This window comes from Drosophila ananassae, chromosome 2R, assembly GCF_017639315.1.
Source record: "Drosophila ananassae strain 14024-0371.13 chromosome 2R, ASM1763931v2, whole genome shotgun sequence".
NCBI lineage: Eukaryota > Metazoa > Arthropoda > Insecta > Diptera > Drosophilidae > Drosophila > Drosophila ananassae.
The window spans coordinates 4,683,991-4,695,996 of record NC_057928.1 but is presented as its reverse complement, the minus strand read 5'-3'; the positions used below and the strand labels follow the sequence as shown (position 1 = coordinate 4,695,996).

At 37.7% G+C, this 12,006-nt stretch overlaps 1 protein-coding gene across 5 annotated transcripts in view; it reads right to left on the bottom strand.

Annotated features, from left to right (window-relative positions):
* Positions 1-10,942, bottom strand: part of LOC6506099 — a 152,394-nt gene extending 141,452 nt beyond the window's left edge. For 2 of the 5 annotated variants that reach the window (XM_001958517.4, XR_006507067.1), the window contains exon 1: positions 10,095-10,933. The gene's annotated coding sequence lies outside the window, so the exon portion shown is untranslated. Of the gene's footprint in view, positions 1-10,094 lie in introns of all 5 variants that reach the window. The other 3 variants (XM_044714742.1, XM_044714739.1, XM_044714740.1) reach the window with 3 other exon arrangements.
* Between the last annotated feature and the right edge of the window lie 1,064 nt (positions 10,943-12,006).

Below are 12,006 nucleotides of genomic sequence, written 5' to 3'. Positions count from 1 at the left end.
GCGTATTATCCTGCCTTCCATCTGATTATTATGAAGTCTGGCTGTCGGCGAATCCAAGAAGCCCACTTAATTTTCTTTGCAGCCTGTCCCTCCCACCTGTCAATTGATCATTACTCAGTTTGTCGCCAGGTTGTTCGCCATGCCAAAATACGCATATGTTTTGAATCCTTTGGATTCATTACGTCCTGTCCTCAGTGAGTCTTGGTGCTCCGCAGCGGAGAAAAATACGGAACGACCGAAAGGAAAGGCGGGAATGAAAAACGAAGCTCGTGACAGAAGGTCACTACATGGACATCAAAGCGTTATATAAATATTTAAAGATCAAAAAGCCAAAAGTCCATTTAACCGGCCCGCAGGAGACGCACATAAGCACCCCCAGAGGCAGCGGCAGCTGCTTGTGGAGGATAGATACTTTGGATGGGGGAGGGGTCGGCTACAGGCCTGGCCACCCAGTACCCGCCGCCCCACTCGTATGCATTAATAAAAATTGCTCACCATATTGGTAAAACCATTATGGATATTACCAGCGAGCAAAGGGCAGGCATACCTCGCAGTAGCGAGGTGGGGAGGCGGATGTGCTGGCCAGGATGGCCAGAGACTGCCCTGGGCCGTGTTGTACTGGGTGCGGCATGAAAAGATTTAAAATGAAATTTGCGTGCTGCTGCATTGGAGATCCGCTGGCCTTTTGCTTTTGCCACCGTCAATGCACCCTCCCTGCGGTAGAGCCCCTCACCATTCCCCTAACCCTAACCACCGTCTGCTCACAGCTTCTCTTCGTAATTGTGTGCGAAAAGCAAAGCAAATGTTTACGTAATAAATTTACGTGATTGAAATATGTCGAGTTGGCAACAAAAATGGCAGCCCGGCTGCCGCTGGCCGGTGGCCGGCTGCCTCCACAGCGGCTAACGAATCCTTTGGCCCGTCGCCTCCCGCTTCACACCGCTCCTCGACCGATGGTGTAAATTTTTACACATGTATGGAGTCGAGAGCAAAGCCAGAGGGACAACCGAGGGAAAACTGCACATTTTTATTAGTTGCCAAAGCGATTGGCGGTTGTCGCTGTTGTTGCCAGTTTTTCTCGCAGTTCGTTGCCTGGAAAACCGCAATTTGTGCAAAATTATGAAACGAGACTTTAGGCAAACACAATCAGCTTGCAAAAGTTTTTGTGCATTTAAATTAGCGTGCTCCTTGTGCGGGAAGCGCATTAGCATTGCGGCGTACGGCCTGGCTCCATAGGTCTAAGTTTAAGCAGACGACGGCGACACGGAAAAAAATAATCTAAAACTCGAGTAAGCTCGAATATGGAAACTAAGATATGAGGACTAGGACCAAAAACTGACTCCGTCAAACTGACTCAGCTCTCTTCACCTTGCCGCTGTGATACTCCTTAGTATGGATTCCATACACATGTCAAGCCAAAAGGATAAAGGACAGGCCACGAAAGAAAAATCTAACCACGCGCAATTTGTCGTATGTGTCTGTGGAAATTGATCCAAGTGATTTTCCAACCCACTCCACCGATGTCTGAAAAGTATTTACTACGTCGTCAGTCATTCAATTTATCGCATTTCTTTAGCCCACGCCAAACCAAGCCAAACAGAGGAATCTGTCAGAGAGCTCGCCGTCAACTTCTCCGACTTTTCCCGGCTTTTGGCTTTCGTTGGCTTTGGCTCTGTCTCCGTCTCCGTCTCCGCCTTCGTCTCCGGCTTCCTTTGGCTGGCAATGGCGACAAGTTCATACGTCTTATGACTTCCCGTCGACGGTAGCGAGCTCCATGAGTGAGTCGCCCGTGAGTGCAGCTAGGAGTCCGGAATAGAGTCTTCTCTGGGGTCTTGGGTGCAGCTTACAGCAAAATCACTTTTATAATTGGCACGCAGCCAAAGAAAACGCCGAAAAAAATATAGGAATCGAAAGATAAAAAACGAAAAGGATGTGCTGAAAACGTCTGCAACCAGATCCCCTCCAATGATGTCTGCAGATAGTATTTCTCAGATATGACATTGGATTAATTGAAATTATTTAGCGGCGTGAATTGCAGACCACTGTTCGAAGTGAATTCTTTTTCGGCCATCCTAATTGAATTGGTAAATATTTAAATAAATATAACCGCAAATAATTAAAACAACAAAAGCCAACGAACAACGCCGGCGATAGATGGACACGTCTAAATTAAGAGCAGTAATAAAAAAGTGGCTTGTTGGGGGATATGGAGTTTACCGAACCGAGGAGTTACAGGTAAAAGGGCGCTTATGTCACATTCCGACCACAAAAGCAATTAAATTTCCAATTAAATTTCATTCACTTTGCAACATTTTGGTCCGATGGAAACGATTTATTTGAATTGTTAATTAGGAAAGCCAATCGCAATGACAAATTGATCAGGATGCGTCCACGGCGAATATTGTGGGCGAATTTTCGTAAAATCCGCGAATGGTTAATTCTCATTTTAAAAAGAAAGTGCATTTGAGTTCCATTTTACATTCAGTTTTGGCGTATCAAACCCAGTTCTTTAAAGAGACTTGACCTTAAGAGGAAAAATAAAACTTAGTGAGAAAAAGTGAGTAGGCTTATCTTTATGAAATCAGATTTTTGGAATATCGCGTCAAGCGGAAAAAAATAGTAGCCATAAAAAGACCCATCCTTCTAACTTAAACAAAACAAGAAAGGAAAGCTAACTTCGGGCGGAGCCGAAGTTTATATACCCTTGCAGTTCAGTCGCAGTCCGCTAGGTGGCGCCACGCATCTTAAATTATTAGATATGTAGCGGATCGTATATAGTCGGCCGATCCTTATGAAATTTGGCATATTGAATTATTTTTCCCAAAATATAATCTGTACCAAATCCCATCTTTCTAACTTAAAAAACACCAAAATTATGCCAATTTCGATCGTTCTATGACAGCTATAGGATATAGTCGGCCGATCCTTATGAAATTTTGTACACAAGATATTTTGATCAAATATAATCCCAACCCTCTAACTTAAAAAACACCAAAGTTATGGCATTTCCGATCAATCAGTTATATGGCAGCTATAGGATATAGTCGACCGATCCCGGCCGTTCCGACTTATATACTGCCTGCAAAGGAAAGAAGGGTGTGTGCAAAGTTTCAACTCGATAGCTTTAAAACTGAGAGACTAGTTTGCGTAGAAACAGACAGACGGACATACGGACATGCTCATATCGACTCAGGAGGTGATCCTGATCAAGAATATATATACTTTATAGGGTCAGAGATGTCTCCTTCACTGCGTTGCACACTTTTGACCAAAATTATAATACCCTCTGCAAGGGTATAAAAATGGTCATAGTCGAGCTTCCCGACTATTTAAAACTCAGTTTTCTCGGTACTCATCTTTTCCTCCCAAAGCTTTGCAAAGTTGAATTAACCTTTCAAAGTGTAGATTCTCAAAAAGCAATTTTTGTTGAATACTTTTGGCTGTTTAGGAATAAAAACTTACACAATTCAGTAGATCAGCACAATAAATAAACAAGAAAGGAAAACTATCTTCGGGCGGAGCCGAAGTTTATATACCCTTGCAGTTGAGTCGCAGTCGCTAGGTGGTGTCACGCATCTTATATTATTAGGTATATAGCGGATCGTATATAGTTCGCCGATCCTTATGAAATTTGGCATATCGAATTATTTCGCCCAGAGAGGAATCCATTGAAACTCCAATCCTTCTAACTTGAACAACAACCAAGATATGGCATTTCCGATCAATCAGTTAAACGGAATCTATAGGATATATTCGACCAATCTCGGCCGTTCCGACTAATATTCTGCCTGCAAACTAAAGAAGGATGTGTGCAAAGTTTTGACTCTATACCTCTAAAACTGAGAGACTAGTTTGCGTAGAAACAGACAGACGGTCAAACGGACAGACGGACATGCTCATATCGACTCAGGAGATGATCCTGATCAAGAATATATATACTTTATAGAGTCGGACTCGTTCACTGCGTTCCACACTTGTGACCAACATTATAATACCCTCTCCAAGGGTATTAAAAGGAACGCTATAGTCGATATACGATACGTGGTACTCATATTTTCCACCCAAACTTTATTTAACGTGTCAATTAAACGTTCAAAATAATTGGTTTGCATAGTTTCATTTGTTTTGGAACATTTAACAATCAATTTTATCCAATCCAATAAATAAATAATTTCATATCCAATAAATAAATAAATAAAACAATCAATTCTAAAATCAAAATTTTGCCACGCACCTTTTCGCCCCCAAAATTAGTATCTTGTAAAAGTTAAATATGTTAGAGTGGAAAATATAAGTACCGTCCTTTCTTGTTTCATTATCAAATCGGTTTATTAAATACGAACTTGAAAAAATCCCAACTTCTTCCAAAGAGAGTTCGAGTTTGCTTAGAAACAGACAGACGCACATGCTTATATCTACTCGGGAAATTACCCTGATCGAGAATATATCCACTTTATTGGTTCGGAGTTTAGTCTTAAACGTTTCGGCTCTTTGTGCGTTATTATTGAAGCGATCCGGTGTATTCCAGTTAGAAGCTAGAGTTAGAATTGCCGAGATTATTTACAAAGAACATCTTACTTAAATTGAAAGTATTTTTATACCCTTGCAGACGGTATTATAATTTTGGTCAAAAGTGTGCAACGCAGTGAAGGAGACATCTCCGACCCTATAAAGTATATTACTCTTGATCAGGATCACCTCCTGAGTCGATATGAGCATGTCCGTCTGTCCGTCTGTCCTTTTCTACGAAAACTAGTCTCTCAGTTTTAAAGCTATCGAGTTGAAACTTCTTTCCTTTGCTGGCAGTATATAAGTCGAAACAGCCGAGATCGGTCGACTATATCCTATAGCAGCCATATAACTGATTGATCGGAAATGCCATAACTTCGGTGTTTTTCAAGTTAGAAGGATGGAAGTTTCAATGGATTCCTCCTTTGACAAAATAAATCGATATGCCAAATTTCATAAGGATCGGCCAACTATGTACGATCCGCTGTATATCTAATAATATCAGAAGCGTGGCGCCACCTAGCGGACTGCAACTCAACTGCAAGGGTATATAAACTTCGGCTCCGCCCGAAGTTAGCTTTCCTTTCTTGTTCCTATTTTTTATTTATTTGTTATTTGCGCAATTTGCAAAGAGCAAATCGGCAACCGAATATTTTATAAAATATATGAATTTGCAGATTTCGATTTTGATGGATGCTTGTGGAGGAAAAAATTGACCCGTTCCATTATTACATATCGAATATAGAATATAGAGTTACATATTAGAAAATACTAACTGTTAGATCCGACGGGCAGAAGCGGTGCTCATAAACCATATTTAGCGCCACAACACTACGATGGGCGAGGGGAAATTCGCGAAAAAAAGGGGTACTCTACTATTTGTCTATTTGTTACAATTTCTGAAGAAAAGCGACGAACGATATCTCGTAGATTTGATTTAATAAATATTTACAACATTTTTTTTACCTCTCGGGCTTGTAATTTTGTTGTACCTCTCACATTTTGCATCATACATAAAAAGATAAAAGGGAGGCAAATTAGGCTAAGCAGAAAACGCAGCATTGTAACTCTACTTGAAGTAATACATATAAACATAATATTATAATTGGACAAACGATTTCGATGGAACAGACATCATAAGCAATTATAAAGCACTGTTTATGGTAAAAATTGGTTTTTAATAACGGCGTCTGTGAAAACTTAACACTCCATAAGGACAAAGCTGGAAATAACATTGGCGTCATGAAGGAAACAAAACAATAGAAAGAAATTACTTGGAAAAGTTTCAAATGACTGTACAGCGTTGTAATTGCTGTGCCGATTGCTGCACTTATTTATTTGCAACGATCCTTGTGGCCAAATGCGACTGATGATGCTGTCGAGCATTCAAAAGAAATGGGGAACGCATTCAGACAGCGTTTTTCGGAATGTTTTCAAATCAAATATCGGTAGTTGTCAAGGGGAAGGGATTTGCCTTGCTAGCGGACGTTGATTGCCTTTGACTGCGTATTTATTTGTATGGTCTGGTCCGTCCGTCGGTGTGTTTTTTAGTCCACTGGTCAGTTTGGGAAACATTTTTTGAGCTGCTCCTCTTTTTGTTTTGTTTCTGCTCTTTGCATGTTGTGTCATTTTCATTTTGTGCACTATTGAGTTGTGTGTTTTACGCTTTTTGTCAACATTTTGTTTCCAGCTGCTGTTGTGTATTTTTTCACTGCGCTCGCAACTGCCTTTAATGAAATGTTTTGACTCAATCCCTCTCCACTAACTTTCTTAATAGAATGCTGAAAAATCATAGAGATGCTTCTTTAAAGGGATTTAATTTGAGCATTTTTTATAGTCACGATATTACACTACCGCGCCAAAAAATGCGTCGTATATAAAAATACTTATTTTACATATATAGATAAAATAAAATATATAAAAAATTCATTTCAAATATTTCCATTTTACTAATCATATATATTTATATATATAAATATATTTATTTCATATTTATTTCTCTTCGAAAAGTATGTATACCAACTAAAATTAAAAAATGGTATCTAGCAGTTACCATATCTTTGGAATACTCATCCAAAGTTAAAATCTCCGATTTTCTACATTAATTTTTGGTCTTCTATGATTTTTTCCCAAGCATTTTCCTATGGAAGATTTTTATTTCCTTATTGAAATCAATAGATCATACCATGCTTTAAATTAGGATTTAATAGAAAACTCGATATAATATTATTGAATTTATTATAGTTAGTTAAACAAGATTTTCTTCAATTAAATAGGAGTTCCATGGTCAAAAGTGTGTAGCGTAGTAAAGGAGTCATTTCTGACCCAATAAAGAATATATTATATATTTTTGATCCTGGTCACCTCCTAAGTCGACATGAGCATGCCCGTCTGTCTTCCTTTTTTTTATACGAACTAGTCTCTCAGTTTTTAAGCTACCGACTTTAAATTCTACACTCATCTATCTTTCCTTTGCACGCAGTATATAAATCGGAAAAATTATTTATATGGCAGCTGCCAATCCTGATAGGGTTTATTTTTAAAGATGTATGTCTTAAATTATCGTTTGTTTTTATTTCTAAGAAAAAATATTTATTTATGAATGTTTAGTAAGTCCTTTCTAGGTAATCCCCTCAGATACAATCAACTTACGCCAACGGTTTTTCCAATCCTCAAAACACTTCCCATAAACACTTTTCGTACATCGCATTGCGTACATCGCATATTTTCACAAATTAAAAAAAAAAAAACTTAATAAATAATTAATTTAATAATTAATCAAAATATATTTTAATTTTAGCATGTTGCAAAGACTTAAACACTCTGTCCTTTTGACGTGCCGGAACAAGGTGCATTGCTTTCGGAGCGTCATCAATAATTAGGAATATGAAAGTTGGATTTTTGGCAGAGTTGTTTTGAAAAACGAAAAAATTAACTAAAACTAATAAATTTTTTAAAAATATAATTTCAATTTAAACATGAAAGATAAACCCAGTAGCATTTTATATTATTAGATATATGAATATCGGATCGGATATTTCACTACTAAATCAATTTTCTAAAAAACAAGAAAGGAAAGCTAACTTCGGGCGTGGCCGAAGTTGATAGACCCTTGCAGTTAAGGTTATTCCATATCCGATCGTTCAGGCTTATGGCGGTTATTGGATATAGTTGGTCGATCCCTATCAAATTTGGCAAATCAGATTATTTTTCCCAAAATGGAATCTGTACCAAGTCCCATCTTTCTAACTTAAAAAACAGCAAAGTTATGCCAATTCCGATCGTTCCGTTCCGACTTATATACTGCCTGCAAAGGAAAGAAGGGTGTGTGCAAAGTTTCAACTCGATAGCTTTAAAACTGAGAGACTAGTTTGCGTAGAAACAGACAGACGGACAGACGGACATGCTCATATCGACTCAGGAGGTGATCCTGATCAAGAATATATATACTTTATAGGGTCGGAGGTGTCTCCTTCACTGCGTTGCACACTTTTGACCAAAATTATAATACCCTCTGCAAGGGTATAAAAACATGAATCTATTAATACCATGAAATAGTGAGCCTTCACTTTTAGACAATTAATTTATTTAATGCCAAGAAAGGAAAGCTAACTTGATATACGTACTCTTGCAGTTAGGTAAAATTTTTTATTATTGGATCTTTATGAGAATTTTGCTATTAAATCTATTTTCTTTAAAACAAATGTGGGTAAAAGCCCCAAGAATCTTTAAAATTACTATGTGTTGTGACTTTTCTGATCGTTAAGTTGTATTGCAGTTTTGGAAATCTGATCCAACTTAAATTTTTTAGGTTTGATTATTTTGCTCCAAATGAAAAATACATTTACACCGAACATTATATCATTAAAAAAAACCAAAGATACTGATTAAGAACACTTTTTTTAACACCAAACCCTAATAATTCCTTAAACCCCAATATTTAAGGAAAACCAAAAAACACACACCAAAGTATTATATATATACACGGTGTTAGCAGAGTAAGTTTGCTTCGCAAATCAAGTTTGGTTCAAATTTTCGACACTTCAACAAATGGCATATTTCAGCATCAGATCAGAATAGTATTTTGAAAAAGTTTTAATGCAAAACTATTTCTATATCTTATTTATATATGAAAAACAAGTTTCGGACAAATCGGGCTTTAGAGGATTTGTAGAAATTGATATTCCTAATCCCTGTGGAAAGACCAAAGCGGTCTTGTTATATTTTTAAACGCTTGGATCTAAGACATTATACGAGACAGAGCTATCCGATTTGGCTAATCGACTTCTGTGGTACCTAAGCAGATCCAGTTTGGGACAAATTTTTGGCACGTAAATTTCGTTTCAGAATATACGAAATGGGGTATCTGAGGTTTCAAGTGGAACAACATTGGTAAATATTTTTGTGAAGAGAGTCCATTTCCGACGAAGACACAATTTCTCATTCAAAATTCTTCACTTAAAAACACTTGCACAGATTGCACATTAGTTCAACTCACTGCACTCAAATGCATCGGGATTTGGTCTTGGCCTGGCTGAAACTTCCCACCGAAGACGTTGAAACTTCTCCAATTTCACCCACACACAGGTTATGCTCAACAAATCTAATGGTGTCTGAAAATTAGGGGAGGATGATAAAATAATGGCATTTCTAGCGTTCTAACTAAAATTCGTACATTTTTGAGGCCTCGCTGCTGCCTATTCAGAAGACCCGATCTGAATTTATTGTATGGTGTATACTAATTACTTTCCAGATTTGTTAGCTTCCAAATATAAGGTCGATATTATTAACATAACTACTTTACCGTCTTTTTACGGTATTCCTAATATTTTAAGATTACAAATTTTTATTTAAAAGCCCTTACATTTACTTAGATATTTAATATTTAAATGAAATCCATAATCTGTCCAATATTCTTTCAAGACTTACTTGAGATTACTTTCTCAGTACCTAATTAATCTATTTTTATATAAAGTCTTAAAAGGGCGAAAAGATCGTAATAACTCTTAAGGCCAGACTGTGAGCGACTAGATCTCACAGTAAAGCTTAGGTGGCACAGGTGGATTGCAGTTTAGGCTATTTCTATTGTAAGATATACTAAAAACATTTGGTAAAGAAATAAAAAAAAGTTTCAGTATCCGACTCAATTGTTATTATATGAATTTTTATGCGTCTACCTGTAGAATACCAAATATTATGGCATTTACAATCGCTCAGATGATCTTTACAAAAATTGTAGAATAAACCAGTTACATATAACATGGATTCTCAAATAATAAACCAGATTCTTACAAGCCAAGCCTCAGCATATGCCAAGAAACCAAAACGGGAAGATCACTTTGCGTCGACAAGCTTGCTTCCTCATAAAAAGAAACAAAAAAGATTGTTAACAGGGGATAAATTTAATAATTTTTTTAAGTAACCACCTATTATAACATAATTGATATGGAAAAATTCACTCTTTTCCAGATCACCAACGATTAATTTCCAAGTTACCTAAATGTAGAAGGTAAACGGATAAGTAATTACAAAAACAGTACGAAATTTTTAAAAAATGACCACCAGATTAAGAACTATTCGCTTACCTAGTCTCCAGTTTCGAATATAACTCAATTTTAATTGAAGTTTTCACTGACTTTAATTTTTTTTTTTTTTGTGTTTTTCTTATCCGTTTGAAAATTTTTAATTTTGGTTCGACGATTCACTAATAATTCGGGCAGATTGCCCAATGCACCTTTCACGGGACAACTAATGAATAAGTGATTACTGGCCCCCTTAGTTTTTTTTAATTTTTATAGATATATGGTGTGTCCAATGCAACACGGGTTATGGAATACGGCTAATTATAAAGAACTCTACTGATATTGCAATAAGTTTACAACAGTTCACAACCATTTCAGATTTAAGCGAGCGATCTAGGGAAATGTTCGGCGACTACTTTATTTTCCTGTTTCAAAGCGCTTAAAGAATTTTTAGGACATTTTATTAGCCTGGGGATATGATATTTTGAACGGAAGATTTGTTGCCTACAATCTATAATATTAAGCACTAGGTTACTGTATCTGTTATTACATCTATTGTACACGTCGATATCAAAAATGGTAAAAAGTATATTCGGTCTTCAAAGCTGACCAGTTCTTCGCTTAAGTGAGTCGCGTTCCGAGAGTATTTTGGCATAGGTCAGTACCCATAGAGGTATGCTGCTTTTCGCATAGAGTTTTGAAGTTTTCGACTGCGAAGTTTTCAAATCACGGAGCAAATACACACGCACACAATGAGTCCTGGGAGCTTATACAAGCGAAACAACAGAAAATGTTTCTGCCCGATTCCGGCTATGTGTCGTCAGCAACCTCTCGTTACCGTAATTCGCGCAAAACTGATCCTTAACGCATTCCGAAAAAATGTGAAGCTCGCCTTGGCTGGCGAATTGTGCAACGAACACGAACCTATCCAAATGCACGAGGCGTTGTGCCAGCCGAGAGCACCTGCAAACGAGGCAGCGGCGCCTTCGACGACAGGACGAAACGAAGCTGGGGATGCCGATGTGGCCCGAGGACCCAAGACAGCCGGCAAATAAGGAGCCAACCGAGCACTCATTGGCGCTATCATAAGGCATCCCTACTCTGTAAGTCGCTAAGCAATCGCCCAGTCCATTTAACTATAAAAGGCTCCCAGTAAACATCGATAAATTATGTTTTTTGAAGGACAACGAATTAATGTTGTCGATTAAATCATTTCTGGCCGTAATGCAACAGTAGATGAAGATTGAGGCCACTCCACCACAACACCTCAAACATGTTGCGCTTGGAATTCGCTTCAAACAACAACATTGGCAACAAGTAAAAGCCTCCCCCTCGAAACTCTCCACATTTTTGCACGAAGTAAAGTTCGCAGACGATTACTGAGAGCTTTTGCGTTACACTGAGTCAGTTTCAGTGGCACTAACTAAAAGAGGAACTGGCACTTCACATAATTTCTGACCGCTCCTCCTGTTTACAAAACGAAATCGGAATAAACCATTATTTCTATTAAAACTGAAATTGTAGGGAATACATCACCAATGCCAAAAAGCAATGTTAACAAAATGTTCAGCTATTTTTTCACTGCAGAAAAGCTCATCCCTTGGCGAAACTCACGGCGAATTCGATGTAAAATGTTGTTGGCTTTTGCAAAGAGTAACTTGGTGATGGAGAGAGATAGAACTATAGTATATGGCTGAGTAAGAGAGACAACTCCCAAAGTCTACACGAAAGCTGTTCCAAAGGGTATTTGGTAGTGAATTGTTGCAATGGATTTTAAATGGCAGTAATGTAAATATGTATTGAAAATATTGTGTAACGCAAATGCACAATACAACCTTTAGAATATAAATTTACAAGACAAATTACTGAAGTAAGAAGTGTCTAAGCCGATGAAAGCACACACTTCCTGTTGCCCTACTAACGAAAATGCAATCAAACCGACATACTTGAAAGCGAATGCAAATACAGACAGCCA